Source organism: Arvicanthis niloticus, chromosome 20 (genome assembly GCF_011762505.2).
Source record: "Arvicanthis niloticus isolate mArvNil1 chromosome 20, mArvNil1.pat.X, whole genome shotgun sequence".
NCBI classification, from domain to species: domain Eukaryota; kingdom Metazoa; phylum Chordata; class Mammalia; order Rodentia; family Muridae; genus Arvicanthis; species Arvicanthis niloticus.
Window position 1 is genome coordinate 29,161,953 of NC_047677.1, and position 15,244 is coordinate 29,177,196.

The following is a 15,244-nucleotide window of genomic DNA, read 5'->3' on the forward strand; positions in this document are numbered from 1 at the left end:
TGTAGTGGGGGTGTCTTCATAGCACAGTTAACCCAATCAAGACAATTCCTAACAGCCATGCCCAGAAGCTACCTCATTGCCTCATAGGTGTTCCCAAAGGCTTGTTTCCTAGGTGATTTCAGATCTCATCAAGTTGACAATTGAGATTAATCATCATAATGAGCCTTGTTGTATAGAGGATTTTGGAAAGCTTATAGTATACTATGACTGTCACTTAGACTGTAAAGTATATACTGCCGCCTCCCATTGACTTTATGACTTATTTTTAACTCTTTTTTTTTTTCCCACAAGATGCGGGAGGATGACTTATTTTTAAAAAACATCACTTTATGTCCCAACTACCACAATTTTTGATTCCCTTTATATCTGTATCTAATTAGTAAACATTCCCATTTCCAAAGTTATAGATGACCAAGGGTCATTGTCTATTTCATGCTTTCCCTCAAGGAGAAATCAGATCACCAGTATCACAATTTTTTACAAATAATTATAGCACAGTGTTGAGATCAATTGTTATACAGATATGCTTTCTCATCTGTTCTGCTTACAAAAATAATTATGACATGGTATATGATGTGAATCCGTTACTTTAGATTAAAGCAATCTGTCCAGTAATCCTATATTAGATGCTGGAATTCCTAAAGATATAATAAGTAACGCATATTTATAAGCATATTTTATATCTTCCTGTACTGCGCTAAATAACAAATCAACCCAATAATTGTGTCATCTTTAAATAAGAGCCTTAATCTGGGATGAGCATGACCAGAGTCTAGGTGTGTGTATGTGTGCAGGACAGAACAGGTACTTCCATCCTGAGACTTGCAGCAAGAGGAGACACATACGAAGGAGGCTACCCCAAGTAGTCACAGAGCAAAAGAGAAATAATTGGGGGCAGGGTATGGAAGGGATTTTAAGTACATATACATGCTTTTTTACAATCAGAGGGTGTTATTATATGAATCCCTAAAAGAGAAATTTGACAGAAAACTAACATATTTTGTACAAAAAAATTCCGGAGACCACTTGAATCACAGAAAAGATGATACGATTTGTCAGGTGCCCAGAAAAATCTTCTCATCCCAAAGTATATTTCACATCTAGCACCTAGAATGTCATCCTTTGATGGATACAGTCCATTAGATGTAGTAGTGCTTCACCCGTAATGTGGTTCTGATCTGAACACTGCAGGTATGGTCAACATTGAATCACAATGTGTTATGGGGTTGCTCTCGCTGAATCCATTTAGGATACCAAATGCTTTGACAGAACAGGGTCAGTGGTCTGTTGTATGTGGTCAGCCTGTCTATAACTCATCCTGGGGATTGGGTTGTGAAAAAACTGGGTATTTTTAAAGATTTGTCTTGGGGCCAACCCTGACTGTCCTGCTGATATATAAAGAGATATAGCTTACATTAGCAATCAAAAGCTTTGTAATAGCAACTGATCTAAGATCAAGGAGTTAAAAGATCTTAGAATTAGCCAAAGAACTTAAGAAAACTGTATGAATGGTTCTTAGACAACGACATTTGGGAAACTGCATGCCTGAAATACCAACACTGGAGGTGCCAAGAGGGAGGCATTTTCAATGACTAACAAGGCACCTCCATGTGAAGAATGATGATGTAATGCATAGTCAAAGGGAGGAGGGAGAGAAGACAATGCTCTCCTGTCTTGTTAGTTCTCACATAGATCTATATCCTGGAACAACACCAGCTTCATCAACAGGAAGCAGGTAATACAGCAGGAGGGTACCTTGCAGGAGTTACATGACCATCACTGCTCAGAGAGTCTTTCCCTTCAAATATCTCCTTCTATTCCAAATATTTTTTATCACACCTTTGTAGTATGTAGCATACCCAAAGCACAGCAGTCAGTACGGTCAGCTAGGGGCACAGAACAACAATGCAAAAAGAAATAAGGAAAAATCAGAGAACCATTAGATTCAGTTTGATGCCATGTATATGATACAATGCGCTCATGTCAGGGGACAAGTTGGAGTCAATTCTCTCTCTCCTCCATGTGGGGCCCGGGGATTGAACTCTAGTCATCAGGCTCAGCAGCAAGCACCTCCCCTCACTGAGCCATTTTGCCAGCCCATGTGGTCCCCACCTCCTTACACTCAGAGTTCTGCTCTTTGGATGAATTATGCATGGTTTCAAGAATCAGCTAATAGAAAAACACTAACACAGCACTTAACTGTGTGTCATGCATTACTGTAATAGCCCCAACATATATTACTCAAGTTAACTATGTTAAGTACATTTTAATAATGTATAGTGTAATAGTGCATAGCAATTTTAAATATAGATAACTCTCTGTTGAAGACTTGGATGATCTTATAGTTTTTGGAACTGAAATGAGGAAGAAAAGTAGTAGAGAGAAAGGACAATGATCTTTATCACAAACCACAATTTTCCACATGTAATAGGACAAACACTGCATGAGTATCTAAAAAATTTATTACCATAAATGTTAAGAAGACATTACCCAACCTAACTATGTACTAAACTATAAAAATCGCTGTTTTTGCAGGATCAAAAATAGTGATAGTTTTCTTTTAGAAAAAAATTAAAAGATGTTATTATTTGTTTAGGATATGTGTGCATGGGCACATACACCACAGCATGTGTGTATGTGTGTGTGTGTGTACACATGCATGCATATGCATAAGTGCATGTATAGGTCAGAGGACAAATGATGTGGAATTGGTTCTCTCTTTCTGTCATTATGTGGGTTCTAGGGATTGAACTCACATTCTAAGGCAAACACAGCAAGAGCCTTTACCAGCTAAGCCATCTTGCTGTTTCTTAACTTTGCCTGTTTTCTGAAATTATGAATCCAAACAGCCACTCAGAAGATCAGCTGGCTCTGCATCTGTGGAGAAGACGCTGATTTTGAGGGAAGAGAAAAGCTTGTGTCTAGTGACCATGAGATTCTCCACTTACATTAGTCAGAATCAAGGACCCAGGTAGACCTTTAGTTACAAAGCTATTCACAGAGACCATCTAAAACAGTGGTCCTCAACCTGTAGGTTTCTACTCTCCTTTTCACAAGGGTTGCATATCATAGCCTACATATCAGATATTTACATTATGATTCATAACTAGCAAAGTTCCAGTTATGAAATAGCAATAAAAATAATCTTATGGTTGGAGATCACCACAACAGGAATAACTTTATTAAAAGGTTGCAGCATTAGGAAGGTTGAGAACCACTGGCCTAGAATCCAAATTGCTGCTAGGATCTGTGGACACCAGAGACATCATGTACTTCCAGAATGGAGGAAACAACAGGGCTTAGAACAAAAGGATGGTTTGCACTGCCACCATGTTTTAAAAAGATACTCATTAAAAAATTATTTACTTTAAATTGTATATGTGTGTATATGTGTGTGAGTTGGTGTATGTGAGTGCAGGTGCCTGCAAAGGCCAGAAGAGGGCGTCAGCTCCCCTGGAGTGGCAGCTGTGGGCTACCAGTTGGATGCAGTGCTAGAACACAATTCAGGTTCTCTTCCAGAGCAGTACATGCTCTTAGCTGCTGAGCCATCTCTCTACCCTTCCAGTTACTGTTTTATAAAAGGCCACCTGTGAATCTTGTGGGGGGCAGGGGCCTAAGGGGAATATTCCCTAACCAGAGATTTAAAGAAGATCAAATTAAGTGAGAATATAAAGCCTAAAGTGACCTAAAACTTTGCAGGGAAAAAAAAATATTTCCCAAACATAAACAGACCATGCTTTAAAAAAAAAAAAATAGTATGCAAATTAAAGAGCCAAGGAAGTGAAAAATAGCAAGGCTAATTAGAAAAGGCAGGAGCCACATGGGGAAATCACTGTTCACTCCGAAATGATAGTTCCAGGCTTTTGAGGTGAGATTACTTACAAGCTAGGGGATGCCACGATGGAGGAAGGGTTGGATGAGAATGAAGAATGACACATGCGCAAAAATGCAGTAACGAGAAGCTCATTGCTTTGTACGCTAACTTCAGAAATTATTGAAAAGTAAACCTATTTAATAAGAACTATGCCTGTTCATATAATTAACATGCTACACGCATACACAAATTATCCCAATGAGGACAGGAGAAAGTTAGAAGCTATTCCACTGCTGTTAGGGACAATCGAGGCCATATAGCTTAGCAAGATCACATTGCAAATGACCCAAAGTGTCCACACCATCCCTGTCTTTGTGTCCAATGGATGAACCTTGCTTCAGCCATCAACGTCATCCTCAGAAGCATCACTCCGGTTTAAATTCCCAGTGGAATCGCAATGATTTCAAGCCTTGCAGAATTATGATCTGGGTCTCTTTATGGCTGTTCCATGAATATCACTTGAAATAACTTCTTTGGATGTCTCAACACTGTTTGGAGAGACAGATGTCAGAGGTGGCGATGAGGTTACTAACATCGTGAGGAGTTTTCCCCTCTGGTATGAAAGGCTAAGGGGCTACTGAGGTCAGTGCAGATAGCCACCTAAGCACTCACCACCCATAAACAACTCATTCATAAAAGAAAAAGAAAGAAAAATGTCTTGCCCTGAAAGAGAAAAAGAGACCAAGACCGCAGCTCACTTCCTAGCTTCCTTGGGTGTTGTTTGTAAGCCCCTCTCTCTGCTCAGGCAGAAAAGCATTAGGACCAGACATGAAAGTCTGTAAAACCCCGCTCTGAGGATTTTCACGTGCTCTGAGGATTTTCTCACACCTCCACCGCTGGCAGCAGGCCTGTGGTCATAATGAGCATTCCACAGCACAGAGAAGAACCAGCAAATCAGAGCAGAAAAGGAGCGTGACTCCAGGGAAAGAGGGCTTCAGCTCCAATCAATGAGCCGATGCTGGATGCTGATGAGATGGAATTTACATTTAAGTCACAAAGCTGCTGGGCCGGGATTGTGTCGGACAGTGAAGCAATTTGGAAACATTAACTCTTTGCTTCTGCTCCCAGGTGTGTGTATGTGTGTGTGTGTGTGTGTGTGTGTGTGTGTGTGTGTGTGTATCTGTCAGAGCATCATAATAAAAGGCCAACATTAGACCTAGGACTGAGTAAAAGACATTGCTCTTGATATATATACAGGAAATACCAAAGCTAATCGTCTTTCCAGATTATTATGGGTCTGACCTGGGTTGGAGACTACACATCTTGTCCCATCTAAAACACTTGATTTAGACAAATTCACTTTAAAAATTAATTTATTATTTAGAGTATGTGAGCAGGGGTGGCAGTGGGGAGCTGCCTGCCACAGTGCCTCTGTAGAGGTCAGAGGACAACTTTGTGGATTCTGTTCTCTCTTTTCACCTCTCTATGGTGAAAGTTTGAGCCTCTCTCCAGGGCTCAAACTCAGGCTGCCAGGCTCACACAAGTCTCCTTACCCAACAAACCAGACAGCTTGCCGGCCCCCCTTTCCTTTCTTCGTGCAGGGATAATTTACTGTAAACTTACCTTTTCTTGCTGTATCCCAGAGATTGTTGTGTTGTCCTTTTGTTTTTCTTTGCTTTAGAATTTTTTAAAATCACTGTGGTTTTATTTCCGTTGTCTCATAGTCTGGATATAAGATTCCTGTGGCGTATGTGGCTTCGTATCACCGCATCATTTCACTGCTCTCTATGCCTTTTCAAATAGTATTTGTAATAACTGTTGATGCAGGTTTTTGGTGTCAAGGTTTACTTTATATTTTCCTGTAGTCTGTGCTTTTGTTTTCCAATGGAGAAAACATTGTTTAGTTGAAAGGGACAAATGTTTTCTTCTAGGAGTTTCATAGGTTTAGCTCTTAAAGACTGTGATAGCCATTCATGTGTTTGTGTGTGTCTGCGTGTGCATGTATGCATGCATGTGTATGTGTGTGTATGTGCACACGTGTATGTGTGTGCATGTGTGTGTAAGGGGTCAAGTTCTTCCCTTTGCTTACAGATACTCATTTGGCCTCACACCACGATGGAAAGCATTGCTCTGCCCTCATTCACTCATCCTGATGCACCCCTGCAAAAATGACCATGTATCTAAGATTTTTGTCTGACTCTGGATCACATTGAACTGGTTATGTGTGTCTTATGTTGTAATACAGTGTTTTTTTTGTAGTGAGTTTTTGTTAGTCGGTGGTGTTCAAGTTAGCACGCTGTCAGCCACACCTCCAGTCCTTGTAATAAGGTTTGGATTGGGTATCTGCCAACATTTTTCTCATTTGTAAGCCTGTTTTGGCCATTCTCAATTGCTTATATTTCCATACAAAATTTAGGATTATCCTGTCCAGTTTTGCAAAAGAGAATAAGACAAAAAAACATCCCCTCTGCTGAGTTTTGAAAGGGATGGTATTGAATCTGTAGTTTTGCTTGGGCTACATTGCTATTATAAACATGTTAGCTTCCAAAACATACAGACTCTTCCGCCATTGACTTTCATCTTAGTGAATATCTTTAATGATATTTTATGGTTTTCAGTGGTCACTTGAAGAGGTCATTTCACTGTACTATGGTTAACTCTATCATTCTTTTATTATTGTTAAAATTATTTCCCTAATTTCAATTTTGGATTTAAAATTGCATATATACATATACATACACACCTATATATACACACCCATACATACATATATATCTATGTATCTATGTGATATATATATATGCAATATGTATATATGTGTATAATTGATTTTTAATATTACTTTGCAACCTATAGTCTTACCAATCTTTCTTATTATCCTTATTGTGTATGTGATTTTCCTTGAGAATTTTTTATATACAAAATCATGTCATCAGCAAATAGAACATGTTTTACCATCTCTTTACCAATCTGGTTATCTCAAACCGTCTGAACACTCCTTCTAGGACAGCATAAAATGGTAATGGTGAAAAGGACTATTTTTGACTTAGGAGGAAAGCCTTCAGTCTTTAGTCGTTAGGCATAATCTCAGGTGGGTATTTGACCAGGTTGAAGTTCTTCTTTTTTTTTTTTTACCTGAATTTGACTACCTCTGAGTATGCCTTCACTGATTGCATCTCCAACAGTGAAAAAGATGACAGTTCCAGGTCAACACTCCCCAGGGCAGCAGGAACTGCAGACCCTTTGGGAGGGATGGCAGTTCCCCAACTATCTTATGATAAGGAGCTGTTGGTCTCTTTTCTTGTGTTCTTTGCTCTTGAAAGAGGTGAGATAGAAGAGTGCTTCTTCTCTCCTGGGAAGAACTTTGCTTTTCTACTTGATGCAGAACAGTCCTGTCCTCTGAACGTCACTCAATTTTTTAAATTAAGATTTGTTTACATGAGTGAGCATTTCACCTGCATGCACGTCTGCATACCATGTGTGTGCTGCTGGCTCCTGTAGAAGTCAGAAGAGGGTGTTGGAACCTTTGGAACTGTTGTTAAAGATGGCTGTGAGTCAACCACTGGGAACCAAACCCAGGTCCTCAGCAAGAGCAGCCGATGCTCTCAGCTGCTGTGCCGACTCTCCAACCTTTGGCTTCTCTTTTATAAAGCTGTGTTTCATACCTTTGTGCTTTGTAAATCCGATGGATACTCAGGATTCAGTGGGAACTGAAGTTATTCTAAATCACTGATGTGGCAGCAATTTATATCGGCCTTAGATGCCATTACTATAAATTTATAAAAGGTATTTCGTAATCTTTAACATCAAAGGTAGCCATATGCTTCACTGAACTACGGAGACTTTCGTGATACATTTAGTCATAAAGTCTTCCTAATGACAATAAAGGAACCGAGGAGTCCTTGCTAGCTCTGGCGTGCTGTGTGGAATGAAATTTTGAATGGCTTATTTCTGCATTAGAGGCAAACGTCAACCTTCTGGGGCTGTTCACACTCCAGCATCTTGCATCTGTTGTGTTTATGACAGAAACAAGAGAGGAGGGGAAAAAAGCGTAGTGTTTAGTCATCTGCTGGTTCCATTTGGTGCTAAATTCATACTTCTCTCTAGAGTGCGAGGATGCTAATTTATTTTATGTATCATGGAAGGATTGAAGCCATTCCTAGACACATGAGTATTTAAACTGGTGAAACTGAACAGTGAGTGCTCTACATGCAGGTAATCTAGGCTCTGTGTACAGTTCTTTCATTTTGAAGACAGAGTTTCCCCGAAGTCATCTAGGCTAGCCTCAAAATTCACAATCCTCCCCTTGCCCCAGAATAACTAGGATTCCAGTGTATATCACTGTATACTTTTCTGAATAGAGTCTCAAACAGGAAAAATTTCTATCAGTTAGGGACCCGGACTTAAGTATCAATCATCTTCCGAGCATAGGCATACCCAGCTATCTATCCAGTTGTTGAATTGTCTTGTGAGCTCACCAGCTTCTGTGAACCTTTGGGTGAGCATCCAAGATGGCTGAAATGAAAACTGCAACCAAGTCTTGAGATTCAGTGGTGTACTTCCTCCAGTCGCTAGAGTGAATATCAATGGAGCTTGCTCCATCCATTTCTATGCCATGTTCTGCCTTTGATCTTTAAGTGTTAGCTGGCATCTTTATCATCCTAAGAGAGGACATGGTTTTGTACATCATTAAGATACTCCAAATTGTAACTGCATAGTCTCAATCATTTACTGAGTAGGTCCACATTACTTGGAATCCATGCATTAGACAACACATGCTTTGCCATGTACCTCCATGAAGCTTCTGTTCTATTGAAAAAACGCATCCAAAGTAATAAGTACAACATGTGTTAATAAGAATAATAAGAAGAAAATAAAACAAGGAGAGGGGATTTGAAAATCTGAGTGAAGTCTCTGAGATCCACATGGTGGGAGGAGAAAGACAGAACCTGCAAGTGTCTTCCACCCTCCATATGGGCGCCTAGCATGTGCACATATCCACACATAGATTGATTGAATGAATGAATGAATGAATGAACAAATGAATATAATAGATGGTGAGAGAATGAGTCCAGTCATAGATCTAGAACAGCATGCCAATACTGGAAAGGCCTAAGTTAGGGACATGACTAAATTCTTGGAAAAATAGCTAAGGAAGGCTATGGTGCAAGTGTCAGTGAGCACGGAGAAGGTGTTAGTAACTCTTCTATTGCTGTGATAAAACACTATGACCAAGACAACTTATAGAAGGGAGGGATTATTTGGGGCCTATGGTTCCAGAGAGAGAAGAATCTGTCACCATTATGGCAGGGAAGCATGGACATAGGCAGGAGCTTTGACTGAAGCAGCTGAGAGCTCAAATCACAGGCAGGCTCTACAGAGGGAGCAAACTTGAGTTTTTAAACTCTCAAAGCCCACCCCCAGTGACACAGGTCCTTTGACAAGGTCACACCTCCCATGCCTCCTAAGCAGTACCACCAAGTAGGAACCAAGTATTAAAGAGCCTGAGGACATGGGGGGAGGGAATATGGGGGGGGGCATACATCTCTTTCAAACCACCACATAGAATACTGAGGGAAGAGTGCAAAATGATATAGGTTGATTTGAAAGAGGAAGTAATAGATTAAACTCTGAATAAATGAGGATAACAGATAGGTTTTTTTTTTTTTTTTTCCTCCCGACAGATTGACTATGACATATAAAAGAGAGACATTTAAAGAGGAAAACAATTTTCTTTTGGCTTGAACAACTGGATTGGATGCCATTCACGGTGGGAATAGTGAGTGGGTGGAGCTCTGCTTTCACATCTTGTGTTTGAGACAGTAAGCAAGCCAACAGGCTTCTCTTGGTTATCTTAGGCATCGCTTACCTACATATATAAAAATACTCTCTTCTCTGGGGGTGGGCACACTCTTCCTATACTTTATATTTCCCAGATTAGTTCTTATCTAGTTCACCAATTTTAGCCTCCTCTTTTTATTTCAGTATATGAATAACAATTTCTGGGGTAAATGAGACATATCAGAGCTAGGCACTAATGTTTGCTTGTATTTTCTCGTAACAGTCTAATTGCACTGTGTAGATGTCTCAGTTAGGGTTGCATTGCTGTGAAGAGACACCATGATCAAGGCAACTCTTATAAAGGATATCATTTAATTGGGGCTGGCTTACAGGTTCAGAGGTTCAGTCCATTATCATCAAGGTGGGAAGCATGGCAGCATCCAGGCAGGCATGGGGCAGGAGGAGCTGAGAGTTCTACCTCTTGTTATGAAGGCTGCTAGGAGGAGACTGTCTTCCAGGCAACTAGGAGGAGGGTCTCGAAGCCCACCCCCACAGTGACACACTTCCTCCAAGAAGGCCACACTTCCTCCAACAAGATCACACCTCCTGATCGTGCCACTCCCTGGGCCAAGCATATTCAAACCATCACAGTAGACAGTGAAACCCAATCATGGCAAGATTGTTGATCTAAGTTGTAGACACCAAACTGGCTTCTGGAAAATGTACCCATTGTGGAGCATCTTTACCTACCTTTGGTTCAAGGTCTTGCTTCCTGCTAGAGAATGTTCTAGAAAGCAGATAGTCTCTAGCACTGCCCAAGACAGCAGTAAAGCTGGAATGAGGCTGTTCTATTCCGGTGCCAAAATCTGTCGTCATCCACTTTTTAAAAAAGAGGCCTTAGCCAGAACATTTTCAAGGATAGTTTATAAACAAACCCCATTAGCCTCATTTGGAACACAATTAAAACAATTTCTTTCTATGCTTAGCAGATCTTACCTTTTTTTTTTTTTTATAGTTGTAATCACAAGTATAATTTTCCAAGATTAGAAATTTTGTTTTGTGGATAATTAAATTATCATCTTCTAACCAGTAACTTTCAGAATCTTCTCACTTCCTTACTGGTGGCCACAGAAATTATTAATTCATCGGGACTTGTAGCTACTCTTATGCAAAGCCCCGTCCGTGGGGGCATTGAAGTATTTGAGCCCCAGTGAAACAATTTGGTAAGAGACATAACTGTGTCAACATCTAACTACGACATAAACCAATGGCTTGATAATATGTGTTAAGTCATGCTGTGGAAGAGGAGTCTGAGTCTTATAGTATGTGATATAATAATTGAAGAGAGTTTGGAGGATAAATAGGAATGTCCCAGAAGGTACACGGGAAGATGGGAGCCCGGCTCATGAAAATGTCTCAGCCACTTCATGTGACTTGACTGTGTGGCTAGAGTAGAGGGTGCCTAACTGTGAGAACAGGAAGAAGGCAGGCCAGGGAGAGATCTTTGTAATCAGTATACACTGAGCTGTATTGTGTGTGAGCTTTAATTCGGATACCTGACAACATTCACTGTCAAGTTGTATACTGGTGTATGGAGATCAGATTTGAATTTTAAAAAGCTGCCTCTGGTGGAATTACAGATAAAGCATCGATACGATAAAAAACAAACAAACAAACAAAAAAAACCCAAAAAACTTGTGTTCTTAGCAACATTTTCTTTTGTGCCTCCTTTTCTCCCATGTTCACATTCAGTCATTTTTATAGGAATAAAATGCTCTTTTCTCTCCCAAACACATGCTCTGCTAGGGACAAGGAAACAAGTACACAGTGGAGAATAATATGACGAGAAGAAATGAGGCCGATTCTTTGAGCTGCAGATGGATCAGTTGCCAATCAGGATCGCTCAGGCTGAAGAGGTTCAACAAAACACAGGAAATAAAACAGTCAATGATCTCTATTTAAGGCGTGTTTGTCTTGATCCCCAAATTTAGCTTATGCACTTGGAGCTTGAAACTGCGGGAAATACCTGCCCATTTAAATCCCGTTTCCACGGCTGCCTAGGAGGACAGTAAGAAACATTTAGGGAGGCAATATGGCCTGAAGTTTGGTCATAAAACTAGATCAAGTAAGGAAAGGTAGGAAAGGTGTTTTGCATTGAATCATTTAACCTCATTAGTACCCTGGAAAGTTGGAATTATTATCCTCATTTTGTAGCTGAAGTTAGGTTAATTATTCTACTTGAAATTGCCTGTGACCGGAGGGGTTTTGCATTGGAATTCCGACCTTGTAGTTACAGTCAGCTCTTGCTCTTTCCATTGTAATGAGTCTGATTTTCTGCCTTGGAAATATGCCGAGTGTCTTTTCTTTTTTAGCTTATTGTAGGTTCACTGGGCCCAGGGATGTGTATGTGTTATCCGTTTTCCAGTCTTTCCCAAGGTCAAGTATGTACACGCTATAACTATGAAGCACAGAGGAGACTGCATTAGTGAGGAAAATATCAGGCCTAATATTTCAGAGCAGAGGCCAAGGGATTTTATTTAGCTTGGCCAATTTGGATTTGAATACTTCCAAGTGTGAGGAGATCATTTCTAGTGTGCCTGGGCCTTGCTGTTCGTGTTCCCTCTTACTAACATCTGTCCTATTCATGCCCCCCTGCGTAGAATAAACATCAGAATTCGTAGTCTTTAACTTAACGTTAACTTAACACCTTAGAGCAGATGGTGCAAGCTTGTTGAATTAAACTAAAAAGCCAAACAAAAGTTCTCCTGGAAAAGCATCCCTTAGACAATCATCAGTAAGAGGTTTTATTTAGAACGTTTCTTTCTTAGGAGAAGCAGATTGCTCTTTTTAACTTCACAGTGGCTATTTCCCTTCTTTGTCCCACACAACCCTGACAAAATTCTTTGTGCCCTTTGAATCATTTTATGGACCATACTTCAGTTGCAAGCCATAGTTTTGGTCCCAGTGAAATGTGCGCGTGTGTGAATTTCATGGAGATTTTCTCTCAGGCAGTTGGGGTACCAGACAGCCACAGTCACACAAAGCTTCCTATGAATCAGATCTCTGGGTCCTTCCTCATCTCACATGAAATCTGTGGACCACAGAGGGTGAGTTTTAGAAAGAAGTTTATTGTCGATTCATAGGACAGAAAGAAGGCAGAGTGCAGGGGTTCATGCATGAGTGATTTGGGGTCCCTTCAATTAGGTGGTCTTGGAGCTTTGGTAATTAGAAGGATGAGAGACATGGGATGAGGCACAGGAAGGCTGTCAATCTAGTTAGCCCACCCACTAAGTCCAGGTACTTACCTAATTGTCAGTCACATCCTCAGGTATAGCTTCCCGTCAGGACTACTCATTTAGGAGAAGAGCTAAAAGGAACCAGAAGCCAGTACACCCTCCTGACATTCCTGGATACAGACAAGGACAGGATTGTCAATTGGACCACGTGACACTTCTGAAGGAACTGCTTTCAGGTCCCTGTCCTAAAACAGCCCAGCCAGTTCCATCTCCTATTATCCTTCTGTTCTCTTATCAATCTCATTCTCTAGATCAATTAAGCAGTGCGTTTTTAATCCAAGTCATCCTAGGTATGACAATCATAACAGTCACTTTCCTTCATCCATCCTCTGTGAAGTTGCCACAGAAGGACAGGACATAAAGAAAATCATTTTGTCTTTTGACAGATGCTAAAGCTACTGAAAAGAGATAGAAATAATGTTGGGAAAAAAGTATGGGAAGACGAGATCCAGCCTTGACTCCTGTCCACAGCTGGCCCATCAATGAGAATGCAATTGGTTGTCTGGGTTAAGGACGCTCCCTGGCAGCTCAACAGGGTTGGTGGTCTAAGAAACAGTTGCTGCCATTCTTTTGTATTGGAAGATTATTCAAATATATTATAACACTTCTAACATGTCCCCACAGGATTCCTTGAGAAAGAATCTCTGGAAATAATGTATAACAGAATAAACTGCTTTATAACCATACGGGATGATTCACTAGCCTGGAAACTGAGGCAGGAGAATATGGAGTCTGAGAACAGGCTGTGAGGTCCCATGTCAGGATGTAAGCAAACCAATAAGTACTGATGTTTGCATAGGTTCTCAGTATTCACCGTGGTGTCTATCCAAGGTATGTATTACAGGTCCCTAATACATACTTTGGAGATTTATGTAATACTATTACCCAATTGCTTTCCATTTGCCTGTTTGAAAAAGGTCACTCCTTCTAGTCTCTCCTTGACTGTTTTTGACCCATTGATATAAAATAGAATAGACTGGCAGTGACTCTCTGCTGTCTCTGCTGCTTAATGATGTCTTGATTATAAGCTCCCGGAGTCTCTGTTTTCCTCAAAATTTTCTTTGCCATCTGTCCTTGTCCCATATCTTCTGCCCTTCAGTTCAGTCATGGTCAAGTAGCCCCATCTCCTGATTTATGTTGGAGGAAACCATCTAAATCAGCATGCATCTACACTGTTTTGTCTTCCAGTAGAACATGAAGCTGCCCAGTGACCAGTAAAGTAGTCAGCATGTGGCGTCTTGGCAGCGAAAGGACTGGGGAGAGAAGCCAACCCCACACAGAATCCAAATGGCAAAAAGTACACAGGCTTTCTTGCTACGTGGCTTCCTAATCTCAAGAAAACAAACAGTGCTCTTTCTTAGCTCCTTCTCCAGCCCCCCCCCAAGCCCCCCACGTTACCAGAGTGGTTTTATCAGCTTCAGAAGCTTCATTTGAACGCCAGCAGAGAAATGTGAGAATTTGCATGTAGTTCTGCTTTGCCCAGCAGAGTATCTGCTGAGGAATTCTACATGGGCAGGGAAGCAGCTTAGCAGGGAGTTTTCTTAAGCCTCTGAAATTTGGCTTTGTCTGAGAGCACACAAAATTATCCGCTTTGAAAGAAAACCCTTTAGTTTTGGCCTTTCTGATGGCCAACCCAAAGGAGCTTTCTTTTTTGTGTTTATTTTCAAACAGTTATTTTATTTTTTTCTTTTAAGAATACAATTCCTCGAGCCAGGCAGAAAGTAGACTGCATATTCAGTTTTCTTATCATCCCCTCCCTTAACATGGGAAATGTGATCGGCAGGGCGGGTGGCAGGTGATCTGCTGCGGTGTTATTTTGCTAAGTTACAGTTACTGGTTGGCTCTATTCATGTGTTTGCTTCCTTCGACTTTAAGTAATCTTAAAATTTTATTACACTTATTTATTTATTGGGTAGAATGTGTGTGTGTGTGTGTGTGTGTGTGTGTGTGTGTGTGTGTGTGGGTTAGAGAGCAGTTTGTGGGAATCTATTCTCTCCTTCTACCTTGTGGGACCTGGGACTCAAATTCAGGTCTTTAGGTTTGGTGGCAAAGGCCCTCACCCACTGACCTACCCATCCTGTCAGCCCTTATAAAATGTACAATTACTAAATGATAACATCCATTCCCAACAACACACAGCTCAAAAAGTAATTAGTTGAGTGAAAATTTCCAGCAGACACCTTGTCATTAGTGCCTAGGAAAGGAAAGAATTACCAGAACTAGATTTCTTCTCTGATGACTCTCTGATCACTCCTTAATCACCATTCTGATGTCTGCTCTAAATTCATGTTAAGTAAAAGCTTGACACAGGTAGGCTCAAACAACATATCTTCTCTCCCACAATCTCTTGCCT

The 15,244-nt window shown here is 40.6% G+C and overlaps 1 protein-coding gene and 1 long non-coding RNA gene across 3 annotated transcripts in view; one reads left to right on the forward strand and one right to left on the reverse strand.

Moving 5' to 3' along the window:
- Positions 1 to 15,244, forward strand: part of Ctnna3 (catenin alpha 3) — a 1,449,584-nt gene that overhangs the window by 289,953 nt on the left and 1,144,387 nt on the right. The window lies entirely within an intron of this gene.
- Positions 10,595 to 14,404, reverse strand: LOC143435303 (uncharacterized). Its single transcript, XR_013105479.1, has 3 exons — positions 14,290 to 14,404; positions 12,901 to 13,001; positions 10,595 to 11,503 (listed from the first exon to the last, which is right to left on the reverse strand). It is a non-coding gene; the product is annotated as an uncharacterized LOC143435303 (long non-coding RNA).